The sequence below is a fragment of the Delphinapterus leucas genome, chromosome 3 (genome assembly GCF_059928025.1).
Source record: "Delphinapterus leucas isolate spDelLeu-1000000601 "Yukka" chromosome 3, BTC_Dleu_Yukka2, whole genome shotgun sequence".
Taxonomy (NCBI): domain Eukaryota; kingdom Metazoa; phylum Chordata; class Mammalia; order Artiodactyla; family Monodontidae; genus Delphinapterus; species Delphinapterus leucas.
In genome coordinates this window covers 126,567,684-126,584,404 of record NC_143131.1, presented here as the reverse complement: position 1 = coordinate 126,584,404, position 16,721 = coordinate 126,567,684, and the positions used below count along the sequence as shown (strand labels likewise).

The window sequence follows — 16,721 nt, the reverse complement described above, 5'->3', positions numbered from 1 at the left end:
AGGGAAACTGGCTCATTGCACACTCTAGAAATCACTCTCTAGATTACAGATACCCTGAAACACAGCAATTGGAGGAAAACCCCACAAACAACCTGCTACCAGCAGCAGCCAGGGTGTGGAAGTCCTGGGAACCATCCCTATGTGCTGTGCTGTCCCTGTGATCAGGCCACTGGGTGTCACTCTTAGTGTATGTTCATTTGGGGTCAGGTTTCTGAAGATGGTCCAGCATTTGCTGAAGTCTCCATCCTCTTCCCCCAGCTTCCCTCCCTGTGCTGGGTGTACCGCCCCTGGAAGGCTTTTCTGACCACATGGGCAGTATACTGAGAGTAAAACTGCCCCAGAAGCTGACTTCTGATCTACACATGGGGGAATAGCCTGTCTGTCATGGAAGTAAGCAGAGCCCAGCAATAGTAACTAACTTATAGCAGCGGCAGCTTGAAAACGAGTTTTGTTTTTTGTTTTTTTTTTTGGCTACGTTGGGTCTTCGTTGCTGCGCGCAGGCTTTCTCTAGCTGTTGCGAGTGGCCTCTAGAGCGCAGGCTCAGTAGTTGTGGCGCACAGGCTTACTTGCTCCGCGGCATGTGGGATCTTCCTGGATCAGGGCTTGAGCCCGTGTCCCCTGCACTGGCAGGTGGATTCTTAACCACTGCGCCACCAGGGAAGCCCCGAAAACGAGTTCTTAAAACATAGAATTTCATTAATTTTGTCATTCGTCATTGTTATTTCCTTCTTTCTATATTCTTTATTTTATTAATTTATATTCTTATATTTTCATTTAATTCTTTCATTCTATAAAATCGAACACTTAGATGAAATAGAAATTAAACCCAGAAAGAAGGACTGGGAGGAAAAACAAGAACAGATAAAACCTTTAGAGAAACAGAAATCATGTTTAAAAAAATCTTTTACTGTTATTTACCCTCTTGAGAACTTAATGTACTTTTTCAGTATGAAGATTCATGTCTTCATTCTGGAATATTCTCAGTCATTTTCCCTGTGAGTACTGACTCCCTTTCAGCCTTTCCTTCTGGGAGTTCTATTAGATTATGCTGGGCCTCTCATTCTATTCTGTCTCCTTGGTTAATCCTTTTGTAGTTTCTACAGCTACATTCTGGGTGATTCCTGCAGATCTGTGTTCAGGTTCCTGGATTTTTTTTCCTCTGCTGTGCTGAATCTTGTATTTAACCTATCCAGTGGATCTTTAATTGCAGTGCACTTTTGTTTGTTTCTAGGAGTTGTTATTTGGTTACTTATCAAATGTGTCTTTTTTTAAATCAAATTTGTATTTTATCAAATCAAATTTTATCAAAAAAATTTTTGGTTGTTGTATTTGCCTATTGATCAAATTTGTCTGTCCATAATGCTCTATTCTTTCATGATGGTTCCTAATTTTAAAAATCTTTTAAGTTACTTTAACACACTTATTTTAGGTCTCTTTCATTTCCTGTTCTTTTATTTCCCATTCTTGCTATGCTAATTCACTGGCTGGTTACAACTGCTGGTCCTCCCTCCAGATAGTTAATTTCCTTTTGGATTTGTATCGCTTTAACTGTGAACTACCCTGAATGAGTCTTCAACATTTAAAAGAAAAAAGGGGGGGGGGCTTCTCAAGAGCCCTGCACTGTGAAAGTATCCTTATAGAGTAGTTTTTGCAATTGTTTCGGTTGTCTTCCTAGAGAATCAACATCCAAGGGCCAGTTTTAATCACTTACTCCCCTGATTGGGATTCCTGTAGAGTGCAGGGTAAATTCAGATCCTACACCTTCTCAAGTAGCGAGTCTGGAGGTTTGATATTTTCCTCACAGATGCATGGCTTCTTCAGGGTTTCCTTGGAAGGTGGAAGTAAGTTTTCTAATTCCTTTTTTGATGGAAAAACAACACTTTCAGGCTTCAAGCTTCACGCAGGGAGCAAATGTCCAGCTCTCCTGCTTTACATAGGCCCACGGTCATGTCTAATAAGGGAGGGTGGGGTGGTGGTGGACATTAGAAGACCAGCCCAGCTCTGAGGACCAATGTTCAGGCTGAGAACCCTCAGGGTCCCCATGGCATCAACTCACATGAACTTGTAGGACTCTGAATTCCGCACTTGTTTCTGGCTCCCACGGATTTCCCTTTCTTTCTTTAAAGCTAACTGTGTATTAAAATATTTATCTTTGTAACATTTTATCCTACCTTGACATTAAGCCATTCAGTTTATCTTCTGGTTTTCTTATCAGAAGTTTTCAAACAGGGTCCTCTGAGCTGTGGGGGCAGAAGGAAAAGTGACAGGGTTACTGACCCTTCCCCACTCGAAACCCTTCCCTCTACCTTGGTTTAAACAGGCAGCTCTTCTTGTACTCTGCTCTACAAGAGACTAGCAGTGTGACTCTGGCAAGCACTTAATCTCTCTGTGCCTCAGTTTCTCCATCTGTAAAAAGGGAACAATAACAGTGCTGCCTCACAGGACTATTGTGAGGATTAAATGAGATAATATACATGAAGCAGTCATGTTGTGCCTGGTTGAAAATAAGCACTCAGTAAGTGATCTTTTTTTTTTTTTTTTTTTTTGCGGTACGCAGGCCTCTCACTGCTGTGGCCTCTCCCGTTGCGGAGCACAGGCTCCGGACGCACAGGCTCAGCGACCATGGCTCACGGGCCTAGCTGCTCCACGGCATGTGGGATCTTCCCGGACCAGGGCACGAACCTGTGTCCCCTGCATCGGCAGGCGGACTCTCAACCACTGCGCCACCAGGGAAGCCCAGTAAGTGATCTTTGAGCTTTGAATTACTGAGCTCCAAGTTATATTTCTTTTTAAAAATGATTCTGAACAAAACAAACAAAAAAACAGTATCTTTTTAGATCTAGATGGGCCTTTCAAAACTATCTAGATATATTCTAGACTGGATACTTTCTAAAAGACCTAGTTTGAAAATTCTTTACTTCTACATCAACACTATAGTAGGAAGGTTAGTTTTAGCCAAGCTTGGAAACTAGCAGGGTGGGCATAAAGATCTCTATTGTTTATGATCATTTTCTTCCAGCCCCCTGACATTCTTTCAACCCCACTTCCCATCCCTTAGCAATTCTATTCTTTTCTTAATGATTTACAATGAACTTGTTGTAACATTTGTACAAGCTTCCTTCTGACTAGAGTCAGCCTTGCTTCATGGTCTCTCAACGTGTGTCACCTGTCCCCAGATTTTTTTTGCTAAAATCGCCTAACTATAATGTCATTTAATGGTCTAACTTTACATATATGGTAACCTCGTCTACATTTCCCATGAAAGTGGGGACTATGTAGTTTCAAGGAAAAGACAGGGTTAAGGGAAGGGCTTTGCTTTGTTTCATGAAAGAAGGTGATTTGGGGAGGGGCACTTTCATTCCTGCTTTGATCTACTCAGCAATTGTTCAGCTCAGTTCTGCACTCCTGAGCCAGTAACAGCTTTTCTTACTTGGGAGCATGATACATCGTGAACCAATGAGATGATGAGTTAGGGTTCAGCCATGAGCAATGTGGGTTGATGGTTTTCCACCACATCCCAGTGTGAAGCACAGAAAGTGGCAGTTCTATGGCCTTAATTCAGGTGCAAGAACTCTATCATCTTCAGTGACAAGGTGAGATGCTCTCTTTGGGTCCAGGGAAGAGACAGGAAATCAGAGTACGCCTGCTTCTCTGCAGGTTGCTCATATTGATATAACATCTGCATAACAGCTATGTTCCTGGTATCATCTGAAGGTCCAAGCCCTTCAAGGTCAATAGGGTCTTTTTAAGTGAATGGGGTTGCTCCAGTGCTACCAAAAATTTGGAGCTATGGTCACAGTTGAGTTGGTGACCTGGATAATAGTTGATGGGTACAATTGGTATGAAACATCCAGGGCTACACAGAGCATGTTGTCAAATGTCCAGTGGAAGTAGAGAGAATATTAAGCCAGGTGCATCCAACCTCTTAATGCTATTGTGGTTTGAAGATATAATGTGGTTGAGAGTAGGACAGAAGTCTCAGTATCAGAAGGTTGTGATTATTTGAATGGAAGGCTGGTGACCACATCAGCTTACCATGGAGTATCTCAGCTTACAGCACAGTCTAAGCAGCAAGTCTGACATTCTAATACTCAGAGAGGGTGGTCAGAGCCAGTCCTGGAATGTTGTAGATATCATGTCAAAGGCAGGACAGCAGGGAAAGTATGGGCTCTTTCTTCCCAGTCTTTTAAAGGGCCAAAGCCTGACACTTTCTTCAGAAGGCCAATAGCTGCCTCATTGCCAAAATAAATCAGGGCCTCCTTGGTCAAAAGCGAGGCTATGTTTCCATCACTGTAAGTTAACTTATATATATGATGTGAGGTAATGACCCAACTTCATTCTTTTGCATGTGGCCATACAGTTGTCCCAGCACCATTTGGTGAAAGAGTATTCTTTCCTCCATTGATTTGGCACCTTTGTGGAAAATCAACTGATCATAGGTACATGGGTTTATTTCTAGACTCTCAATTCTATTACAATGATTTATCCTTAGATAGTACCACACTGTCATAATTTCCATTGCTTTATAATAACTTTTGAAACTGTGAGTTCTTCAACTTTGTTATAGCCAATAGCTTTGGCTATTCTGGTTCCCTAAAGTCTCCATATGAACTTTAATACCAGCTTGTCAATTTCTATTAAAAAAGAGAGCTTCTGGGCTTTTGATAGGGATTGCATTGAATCTGCAGATTAATTTGGGGGTATTGCCATTTCAACAGTATTAAGTCTTCCAAATCCATGAACATGAGATGTTTTTCCATTTATTTATATCTTTAATTTCTTTCAACAATGTTTTGTAGTTCCCAGAGTATAAGTTTTGCATTCTTTTGTTAAATATATTTCTAAGTGCTTTATTATTTTGGGGGCTTTGGTAAATCGTTTTCTTAATTTCATCTTTGGATTGTTCCTTGCTAGTGTATTGAAAACAACTGATTTTTGTACATTGTTTTTATATCCTGCAAACTTACTAACCTTGTTATTAGTTCTAATAGTTTTTTAAAAATAGGATTCCTTATGACTCCACTTATAAGATTGTCACCTGACACTAGAGATAGTTTTACTTCCTTTCTAACATGAATGCCTTTTATTTCATTTTTTTGGCCCCAGTTTCCTTTAAATCTTGCGATCTTCCGACCTCACTCATCACCTGGGGGTGAAAAGGGCAGTCCAGTGTCAGCTCTGTATCCTCAGGTGCTCTCTCTTTTTCTGCTGTCCCCCTCTCAGTCTGGGCTGTAGCCCCTGGCCTTGAAGGCGAGGGGGCTAATACGCGCAGTTGAGAGCAGCAAGGAGGAGGAGGCAGAGAGGACGCGGGAGCCGGGTCCGTCCGCTCCTGGGACCCGACTGCCGGGCAGAAAAATGGCTGGCAGCACCTGCTCGCGCGCACCCCGACTATTGCAGCCCAGCGGCTCGGGAGCCCAAAGGGGGTGTGGACCACAGGGAGGCAGGGCAGGGGCAGCGCGCGGGGCGCCGGGCTCCGCTGGGCAGGGCGTCCCCACCCGGGCGCCGCGGGCAGCGACCCGTCCCAGGACCCACCTCTCGGCCAGCGTCGGGAGCCAGAGGCCCCTGCCCGGGCCCCTGCGACCGGTTCATGAATCCTGGTCCTCGTCTGGGGTCTCGAATTCCAAGGCGAGCAAAGAGAAATAGGAGAGCTCGACATCCATGATGCCGGCTCTCGGGGTGGCTGCGCAGGGGGCGCGGCCGCTCGCTGCTGCCACCTGCTGGACGCGTCGGCGCGTGTCCAGGCCCCGCCCCGCCCGGGCTTCTCCCTGGGTGCTGGGCTGTGAAGGGGGACGGAGGGTCCGCTGTGTCCTGCGGCCAACAAGGGGGTGCTTGAGTGCTGTTTCCCTCCCTTGATTCTGGGGTCTAAGGACTAGACCATGATAGGAAAATAGACCCTTCATGGGGAGGGGCTGTGAAGAAAGGATTGGCTTTGCAGGAAGACAGTGTTCACTTCCAACTCTGCTTCTCACCAGCTGGGTGTAGTCTGGTCTTGAGCAGGTGACTGCTGTCTCTGCCTCTTCGTCCCCAAGTGTAGAAGGTGGAGACTGGACACGTGGATAAGAGATTAGGGGTTCCTCCAGTCTGCTAACTTCTGTCCCTGCCTCCCCCTTCATACCCCTTATCACTGACTCATTTGTTACAGTTATTTATTATCTCTTTCCCGAGAATGTTAGCTCCATGAAAGAATAGATGTGTCTGCTAACTTTACCACTGTACTTACGTTCCCTCCTAAACCTATATTAGTGAATGCCCACCCCATAGTTGGTGCTTAATTAATATATGTTGAATGAAACCCCCAGGACATCTTCAATATTTCTTCCACTCTCCATACTTCAGGGTTCTATAAATGTAGATTGTATTATTCTTTGCTAAAGTATTAATTAGGAAAACTCCATGGTGCCCTGGTCAAGAGTCCAGCCCTGGATTCATCCTGTCAGGCTCTGAATCAGGGCTCCATCACTTGCCAGATGTGTGTCCTTTGGAAATTTACTCAGCCTCCCAGGGTCTCAAATTCTTCATCTGTAGATGGAGATAATGACTGTACCTGCCTGACTGGGTGATTGTGCTGTGTCAAACAAGTAAACTCATTGAAATACTTAGCACAGTGCATCCACATGAAGCCCTCAATATACATTAACTATCACTATCACTGTTTACTTGCACCTATCCGGTTGGAAGTGAACCGGTGACCAGCCCACCATGTCTCTTTCTCCTTGGGCAGCCTGCTAGACCTTTCCCCCATCCATTCCTGTCTGTTTGCATTTCCCTGCCTGGGAATGGGTGGTGAGCTCTGCTGCCATGGGGATTTCAGGGTGTGGTCCTTCCTCTGGGCCAATTACGTTGCCAAATGAAGCTGGCTTGTGTCCCTGTTTCCATCTCCTTGCAGTGTAGTACTCAGGCAGGGACCAGGCAAAGAGGAGCAAGCTGGTTGCTTCCCTTCTCAGTCTCCGGCCCTTCTCATGCAATTGCAGTAAGAATCTAACTCTGTCTCTTTATTTCACAGGCTTGTAAGTATCTGAATCAAAGTGCTTTCAAAGCAGCATAAATTCATATACGAAGGTGCTATGGTCCTGAGTCCTTTCTCTTCATTCCAGGCTGAGATTAACTTCCTTCTCTAGGACTAAACATTTTCCCCAGTTGGGTGAACTCAGCTTAAAGAAACACCCCAGTGCTTCCCAGAACCTCACAATTAACAAAATGCTTCCAGGGATCTTTCTGATTTTCTCCTCCCAACCACTCTGTAAAGCCCACAAGGCAGGTGTTACATTTGATAGCTAAGGAGCCCCACCCTTGGATAGCAGCTCAGCCTCTCAGCCTCACACCGGGGCAGGGGGAGCTCCAGATTTGAATGTGGGAACCCACACCTCTTTGTCTAGGGTACTTTTCACCTTACCCAGCTGGCTGTGATGAATTAGACTGTTGAAACTTGGACCATTTAAAAACCTCAAATAACTTCTAATGGGAAAACAATCTTCTTTTCCCTGCATAACTATGAAGACATGAAGAGAGGGGTCAATAGAAATTAGATGGTACTACCCCCGTGAGGATGTCCACATCAATTGGTGGCCACCGGGAAGGGGTAAGAGGAAGCCTGCACTGGGTTTCTCCACGGGGCTCGGCTGGGAAAGTTGTCAGAAGGCCTGTATCTTGGTTCATTCCCTGCAAGGGAATGGAATCAAGACCTGAGAGCAGAGGATTGCTTTGTTTAGAAGTTTGTTTTGAACTTTGTTTTGATTCCAAGAAGGGTGATGAACAAGTCTCATCCAGAAACAATAAAATATTCCTAGATGTTGGAAAACCACCTGGTGAAACCTTTGGGACACACTTCTTCTACCTTTAACAAGGGGAAAGAGGAAACATCTCTGGGCCAGCTTCACCCATGGCTGCCGCCTCACCCTTGACAAGCTGCTGCCTGGGCTGCCCTCATTAAGGCTCTCTACTCCACAGAGAGCTCCTATCATTCCTTCTTGAGGGGTCCTGCGACAAGTCAGGTGAAACAGGCCAAGTCAGAGTTGTCATCCTCACGATGTGGGACGATTCCAGTGCTGAGAGTGACGCAGTAAGCAAACTAATGTATGGGATAATATATATGATCCTATTTAGGAATGTTTATATATATATATAACGTGTAAATAATTATATATATATATATATATATATATACACACACATATATAGAATGTTTCTCACAGAAATGGGATCATATATACGAGTGGTGGTCGTGTGAGTTAAGTTCCCTGGTGGTCCAGTGAGTTAAGACTCCACACTCCCAATGCAGGGGGCCCGGGTTCAATCCCTGGTCAGGGAACTAAGATCCCACATGCTGCAACTAAGATCCCACATGCTGCAACTAAGAAGCCCTCATGACACAACTAAAAATCCTGCATGCCACAATGAAGATCCTGCATGCCACAGCTAAGAGCTGGTGCAGCAAAAATAAATAAATAAATAAAATAAATATTAAAAAAAAAAAAAGAAATGGGATCATATATACGAGTGTCTGGAATGCAGAGCCAGAGGTCTGGAAGGATGCTCCAAATTGCCAGTGGTTGCCTCCAGAGAGGGGACTGAGCTTTGGTTAGGGGTGAATTTGTTTGAAAGGGGACTCACATTTTTACTCCATATACAGTTTGAACTTTTCCATGCATATATTACTACTGTAATGATGCCATTTTAAGCAGAATACCCAGCTTTCCTGCAGGATGGTACTTGCCTCACCCCTCTCTGCAGGGGCTCCTTCTTGTCCTGCACCTTTATAAACACCTCTGAAATTTCCCTCTGCAACCTCCACCTTTCAGCTCTCCCTCTCCCTGAATCCTCCTGAATCTGCTGGACATTCTTCTTAGGACCTTGTGGCAAGCCTGTTTTTTGGGGTTTTTTTTTGCGGTACGCAGGCCTCTCACTGTTGTGGCCTCTCCCATTGCGGAGCACAGGCTCTGGACGCGCAGGCTCAGAGGCCATGGCTCACGGGCCCAGCCGCTCCGCGGCATGTGGGATCTTCCCGGACCGGGGCATGAACCCATGTCCCCTGCATCGGCAGGTGGACTCTCAACCACTATGCCACCAGGGAAGCCCAGGAACTGACTTCTATAGCAGGCTTTTCAAATTTGGGGAGAAATCTTGAACATGGGTGAGAAAGATCAATAGACTGATTTCATCTGCTTGGAATATAGAGGCCAGTCTGAGAAGATAAACCTCCTTGGATCATTGTAAACTTTTGGATTCTGTAGCTTAAAAAATTCAGTTGTACAAATAAGATGTGAGAGATTTTGGCATTTATTTTAAAAAGAACTAAGGGATTCCTTAATTCTTTAGTTCATTCATTCATTCACACAGGAGAGTCTATTCTGTGCTAGGCACTGTGCTGCACAGTGGGCATGAGGCAGCAGACACATGAGGAGGGAGACGATAAGCAAAACGCCCAGACTTACGATTACAATCTGTGAGGCAAATAAACAAGGGGAAGAAATAGAGAATAAAAGGGGGTTAGCTCTCAGAACAGGTGACATTAAATGTAAGACTGACAAGGGGCCTGCACCATTTTCAAGTGGATGGATGCTTGGGCCGTCAGAGGTAAGGAACTCAGGGGTCTGCAGGATCAATGCTTCCATGCTCTGCTAAGTGGAGGCCTCCAGTCACTGGAGGAACAGTTACAGGGGATTTGCTCATGGCCTTGCTGTTCAAGGTGTGGTCCAAGGACCAGCACACAGGTAGCACACCATGCTCCCAACAGAGTTTCCCACGCCTTCCTAGACCCAGGATAAGGATATGCATTTTACCAGTTTCCAGGTGTATTCATTTCCTAGGCCTGCTGTAACAAATTACAAACTTGGTGGTTTAAAACAACTCAAATTTCTTATCTTAAAGTTCTGATGTGAGAAGTCTGAAGTGGGTCTTACTGGGCTAAATAAAATCAAGGTGTTGGCTGAGCTGCGTTCCTTTTGGAAGTTCTAGGCAAGAATCCATTCCTTGCTTTTTCCAGCTTTTAGAGGTTTCCCACATTCCTTGGCTCATGGTCCCTTCTTCCATCTAAAACCAGCATTATAGTAGCAACTTTAAATGACCTCCTCTGATTCTAACCTCTGCTTCTAGTTCTGCCATCACATCTGCTTCTGACTCTGACCCTCCTACCTCCCATTTATAAAGATCCATATGATTACATCTGGATAATCCAAATCTCCGCTTCTCAAATTCCATAACTTAAATCATATCCAGCGAAGTCTGTTTAGTTGGGAAAGGTAACATTATTCACAGGTTCTGGGGGTTAGGGCATATTTGGGGGCCATTGTTCTGTCTACCACACCACATAATTCACATCCATGTTAAAGTCTGTGAAGCCCTGGCCACCCTATTTAAATGGTTTTTCTTTCCTACTTTCCCTGGGTGCTCACGTATTGTTGAAACCTTTAGGTTATAATGCACGTATGATAAACTTGTTTTGCTTGTTTTCTTGACCCCTGTACATATGTGGTTCTGTGTAGGTTAAAATAATTCTGATCTTTATTATTAGACAGGGGTCTAAGTGACGAAGTTGTTGGTTCATGTCTTCCTGGATGTCTTAAGTGGTGAAAGCTACTCTATGTGCTAGTGCTGGCTGGAATGTTTGAGAAAATCCATCTCTGCCAATTACTAATAGTAAGACCTTGGAGAAGTCATCTGACCTCTCAGACAACACTTATATCACTTGCAAAATGACAGGTCCAACCCCTATGTCACAGATATGGTGTGAGGATGAGGTGGGATGGAGGAATTTGTCAATAGGGAACTCCTGTACAATTGTAAGTTGTTATTTGGTTATTTGTGGACCTTGAGGAATAAAAGCGACGCTCTCAGATTCTTTTCACAGTGTGATGCCCCTGCGTGTGCTGCCTTCTTGTGCTTAAGGCTTTTAATTAACTTTGGTGTGGATCAGAAGGAAGGAAATATACAACCCTGAAATACATACCTACCTGCCCTTCATCCCTGTGAAAGAAACCTCTGGGGTATTATTTGCCAAAATCTGGATGCACGGTAGAATCACGCGGAATGGATCTAAAAGAAGACCTAAAATCACACCGCGTCCAGACATAATGACACGTTGAGGTTGGACAAGATCTAGGCATATGAATTTTTTTTTAACATCTTTATTGGAGTCTAATTGCTTTACAATGGTGTGTTAGTTTCTGCTTTAAAACAAAGTGAATCAGCTATACATATACATATATCCCCATATCTCCTCCCTCTTGCGTCTCCCTCCCACCCTCCCTATCCCACCCCTCTAGGTGGTCACAAAGCACTGAGCTGATCTCCCTGTGCTATGAGGCTGCTTCCCACTAGCTACCTATTTTACATTTGGTAGTATATATAAGTCCATGCTACTCTCTCACTTCGTCCCAGCTTACCCTACCCCCTCCCTGTGTCAAGTCCATTCTCTACGTCTGCATCCTTATTCCTGTCCTGCCCCTAGGTTCTTCAGAACCTTTTTTTTTTAGATTCCATATATATGTGTTAGCATACGGTGTTTGTTTTTCTCTTTCTGACTTCCTTCACTCTGTATGACAGACTCTAAGTCTATCCACCTCACTACAAATAACTCAATTTCATTTCTTTTTATGGCTGAGTAATATTCCATTGTATATATGTGCCACATCTTCTTTATCCATCCATCTGTCGATGGACGATTAGGTTGCTTCCATGTCCTGGCTATTGTAAATAGAGCTGCAATGAACATTGTGGTACATGACTCTTTTTTTGTTTTTTGCGGTACGCGGGCCCCTCACAGTTGTGGCCTCTCCCGTTGCGGAGCACAGGCTCCGAACGCGCAGGCTCAGCAGCCATGGCTCACGGGCCCAGCCGCTCCGCGGCATGTGGGATCTTCCCAGACCGGGGCACGAACCCATGTCCCCTGCATCGGCAGGCGGACTCTCAACCACTGCGCCACCAGGGAAGCCCCATGACTCTTTTTGAATTATGGTTTTCTCAGGGTATATGCCCAGTAGTGGGATTGCTGGGTCAGAAGGTAGTTCTATTTTTAGTTTTTTAAGGAACCTCCATACTGTTCTCCATAGTGGCCGTATCAATTTACATTCCTACCAACAGTGCAAGAAGGTTCCCTTTTCTCCACACCCTCTCCAGCATTTATTGTTTGCAGATTTTTTCATGATGGTCATTCTGACTGGTGTGAGGTGATACCTCCTTGTAGTTTGATTTGCATTTCTCCAATGATTAGTGATGTTGAGCATCCTTTCATGTGTTTGTTAGCCATCTGTATATCTTCTTTGGAGAAATGTCTATTTAGGTCTTCTGCCCATTTTTGGATTGGGTTTTTTGTTTTTTTGATATTGAGCTGCATGAGCTGCTTGTAAATTCTGGAGATTAATCCTTTTGTGAGTTGCATCATTTGCAAATATTTTCTCCCATTCTGAGGGTTGTCTTTTCGTCTTGTTTATGGATTCCTTTGCTGGGCAAAAGCTTTTAAGTTTCATTAGGTCCCATTTGTTTATTTTTGTTTTTATTTCCATTTCTCTAGGAGGTGGATCAAAAAGGATCTTGCTGTGATTTATGTCACAGAGTGTTCTAGGCATCTGAATTTTGATAAATCTCTCCAAGTGAATAGAATATGAGCTGTCTCCTGACTCAGTAGGATGATGTAAGTTTGGGATCCTTTAATAGAAGTACAGTAAGTAAAACAAAGGAGGGGACAGTGCCTCGGAGCTATATACAGAATACAAAGCTGTATTGGCCAACTGGATGGAGATCTGGGCACCCCACTTCCAGAGGAACTTGGACAAAGTCTTCACCGGAGCAAGACATGAATGGTGTGGGGACTCAAAACTACATTACATAAGGAAGAGGGGAAAGAACTTAAGGGAAAATGGCTGACTCATCCAATGTCACCCAATGAAATTTATCAATGAAAACACCAGAAAAGAAAGAAAGATGGAGAGAGACAGACAGACACATTTCCTTTTGCTTTAAAAATATTTACTAGGTCACAAAGCCAAATATCATAATGATGAAAATAGTTAAGCATGAGATTTTGTTTTTTTTTCCTTAAGTAAACAGCTTGTAAAATTCCTGTCTGTTGAAAATGTTAGCCAATGTAGGAGTAAGGACTGAAATGCAGCTAGGGTGGCCTAGGCTGGATGCCTTTGCCTGAAGTAACCAAAAGGAACCTTTCTGATTTTCTCTGAGGACAGGCAGATCTGGTTTTACTTGGAACTGAAATTTTGTCTCTGTCACAGTTGACAGGCACATTCTGCTCACCTAGGATGTCCCTTTATCCTCAGAGTCCTGCCAGCTCCAGATGCATGGAGAAAATGCCTAAGACTAGTAGAACAATGCACAGACACACACACACACACGCAAGATGTGCACACGTGAAAAACAAACATCTATAAACACCTGTATTCTCACAACCACTTTTGAGGGAGAATTTTTTTGTTACCTCCATTTAATTATTATTATTATTGCTATTTACAAAGTTAGAAACATGCCAAAGAGCATACAGCTTGAAAATGGCAGAGCCAGGATTTGAACTTAGGTTGTCTGACCACAAATCTAATGTCCAAGTTGATCGCTGAGACCACAGGGTGGTGGTAACATTTCTGTTAACTTATTGGCCAATAGCTTGTCTTGCCGATTCTTCTGCCCAGAGAAGACAAGCCCCAGGGCTGGGAGGTGCTCAGGTGCGGAAGGGCATGCCCTTCTGTGTATCCATAAAACCGACTGTGCAGTCGGCTCTCAGGTAGACTATCTGAGTAGAGATGTAGCACCTTCAAGAAAAGAAGAGGGTTCCTCTGCTATTAGTCATGGATCCCAGCCCCATTAAGGCCCTTAAACAGGTTGCTGGTCAGGTGGAGGCACTAGGTCAGGGGAGGAGGGTGTAAGGCCCTGTCTGTAAGACTACATTCCCAGAAAAAAACAGCGTAGTTATTTTCACGGCATCAGCCCCAGAAGATGATCCGTGGATTAAAAAGTTGCCTCTTCTGGGAGCTATAATCAGCTACAGGCAGTGCTCTCTGAAGACCATCAAGAAACTGTGAGGAGTTTCTGGGCTTTCTCTTACTGGAATACGCCTTCTTACTTCGAAGATGCTGCGGACATTGTGTCTGGCATTCTCCAGTTGATATCGTCCTTCTATGATGCTCAGTACAAGAGACCATCCCTCAAGTCAGATCCGGAGTGTTAACAGCTTGAAAGTCACCCTCTCACAACCACCCCTGACACAATGTGCTTACCTATGCCTCTCTCCTCCTCCTCTTCTTCTTCCACCTTCTTCTCTTTGTTCCTATGTTTTGTATCTAATATGACATCACCATGAAACATTCTAGCTGAAAAACTTGCCATAACACAGAAGTACGTAAATAAAAAGACATCATGTTCCTTTTCCCCTACCCCCATTCCACCCCCTCACCGGGCTACAGGAGGCCAGGATGTTGTCTGCCCTGCTCACTGCTGATCCCTCATCCAGCCCAGTGAGGGGCACAGGGAGGGCACTCGATGCGCATCTGTGGAATGAATGAACAAATGGCCATCATCAGGCAATGTGAGCCCTTTCCTATACATCCGAAGTCACATATATAGTGTGCTTCTGTACGTAAATGGGACCACACCGTATGTGCTATATACAGGTTTCTTCAGTCTTTGCCTCAGAGTATGTCTTAGAGGTCTTCCCTTGACTCTCTATCTAGACCTGCTTCATGCTTTTTCACTGCTGACTAAATGCACCATCATATTTGCCCACCTCCACACTGATGGGCATTTAGGTTCCTTCCATTTCTCACTATTTCCAGCCATGCTGCTGCACAGGCTGTGGGTGCCCAGGTGCCCAGGAAAGACACCTGAGGTGGGCTTGCTGGACGGAAGGGCTCCCCCTTGCTCTCCCATTCCCTGAAAACCTGACTTCCTCTTCAAGATAAGCTGGACTGAGGAGAAATTCTCTTCCCTGGGAGGGGTGGGGAGTGTCAGACCCTGGACTTGTACTTGGCAAACATACACACACACCTCATCCTATCCCAGCCTGCTCACTAGGGAACCTACTTTTAAAACATGAACTGATTAATTTGTCATGTTTTGTGGAAGCACGCTGAGCTGAGAGTCCTGAGGTTTGAGGTCTGAGGGAGGCTTTGCCACAAAATTGCCTAAAAGTGTTGAACGAATGACTTAGTCTTTTTTTTTTTTTTTTTTTTTTTTGCGGTACGCAGGCCTCTCACTGTTGTGACCTCTCCCGTTGCGGAGCACAGGCTCCGGACACGCAGGCTCAGCGGCCATGGCTCATGGGCCCAGCCGCTCCGCGGCATGTGGGATCTTCCCAGACCGGGGCATGAACCCGTGTCCCCTGCATTGGCAGGTGGACTCTCAACCACTGCACCACCAGGGAAGCCCTAGGGCTCAGTTTCGTTATCTTTACCTGGGGTTGGGGAGTGGACATGTTACTGTAAGGACACTTTCACAGCTCACCTTTCACAGCCACAGCTCAAGGGCGTCGGTTGCCTGCCCTTGACCCCAGGTTGGATGTGGGAGCCAAGAAACAGGAAACTGACGCTTTGGAAAGAGCAGTCAGCAGTCCTGGGTGAGGTCAGAGCTGGCAGCGTGGTGACCTCTGCCCCGGTCAGCAGGTCAGCAGCCAGGCCTCCTCCCTGAGCTGCTGGGCTAGTTCCTCAGCTGACCCCTGGCAAGGGCTCACTTTCACCACTTGCAGAGGAAAGTCTGGGCGTCACCTCTCCCGTGGTGTGGTGACCTATCTGCACCTGTGACAGCCACGTGTCTACACTGCACAGACACAGATCAGTCCTCCTGGCAGAGCTTTGGGCACTGACCAGAGTGGTGAGGACCAGGGATCCGCAGTTCCCCTCCTGGGCTCAAGCCCTGACTCTGCTGTGCCCAGTGAGCGGGTGAGCTGGGGTGAGTCACCCAGACTCTTAGTTTGCTGATCTTTAAGTAGGGGGTGAAGATTAAATGTGGACTTTTCACAGGAACATGAAAGAGCTCAGTAAGCATTTATTATTATTAATGTCCACAACAAAAATAGCCTTTAAAGTAAGGTGACCAGTAATGTTCAATGAATAAATAGATAAGTGAATGAACCAGAAGTTAAGAGGCTTACATCTCAGCTCCCTCCATCAGTCCTTCGGCTCATTCAAACGGCATGACTTTTTCCTAAACTTGTCCCCAGTGCCAATCCTAGCACCTTTGCTAATGGCTTTTTCTCGGTCTGGGATCCTCTTCCCACCTATGTCTGCCTGTCAAAATTCCATCCTTCAAGGCCCCCAGTCACACCTCCTCCATGAAGCTTTCTTTGCTGTTCTCATTAGGACATGCTAACCTTCTCCTTTTGTCTCCAGTATATCTCTGTATACTGATGATTCCGGTAGAGGCCTTTCCCCTGAACTCCAGACTTGTGTATCCTACTGCCTGTTCAATGTCCTCAAGCCGATGGAGAATAGACTTCTTATACTCAACCTGTTCACCCAACCACTCAGCCAAGCTTGCTCCCCCTGTGGGACCCCCATCTCAGGTCATGGCTACCCTGCTCCTTGTAGGTGCTGAGGCCCAAACATGGGGAGCCATCCTTCATTCCTCCTTCTCTCACAGCCTGCATCTCATTCACAGGCAGTTCTGCCTCTACCTTCAAAATATGCTGGAATATCGCCACATCTCACTACTTCCACTGCTACCACCCTGGCCCATGCCACCCTTTCCTCTTGCTTGGATTATTGCAGTAGCCTATGATAGCTCCT

The 16,721-nt window shown here is 45.3% G+C and overlaps 1 protein-coding gene across 1 annotated transcript in view; it reads right to left on the bottom strand.

Annotated features, from left to right (window-relative positions):
- ABLIM3 (actin binding LIM protein family member 3) overlaps positions 1-5,590 on the bottom strand; it is a 193,549-nt gene extending 187,959 nt beyond the window's left edge. Inside the window, exons 1-2 of the mRNA XM_089909518.1 lie at positions 5,533-5,590; positions 2,172-2,240 (exon numbers count right to left, since the gene is read on the bottom strand). The gene's annotated coding sequence lies outside the window, so the exon portion shown is untranslated. The remainder of the gene's footprint in view (positions 1-2,171; positions 2,241-5,532) is intronic.
- Between the last annotated feature and the right edge of the window lie 11,131 nt (positions 5,591-16,721).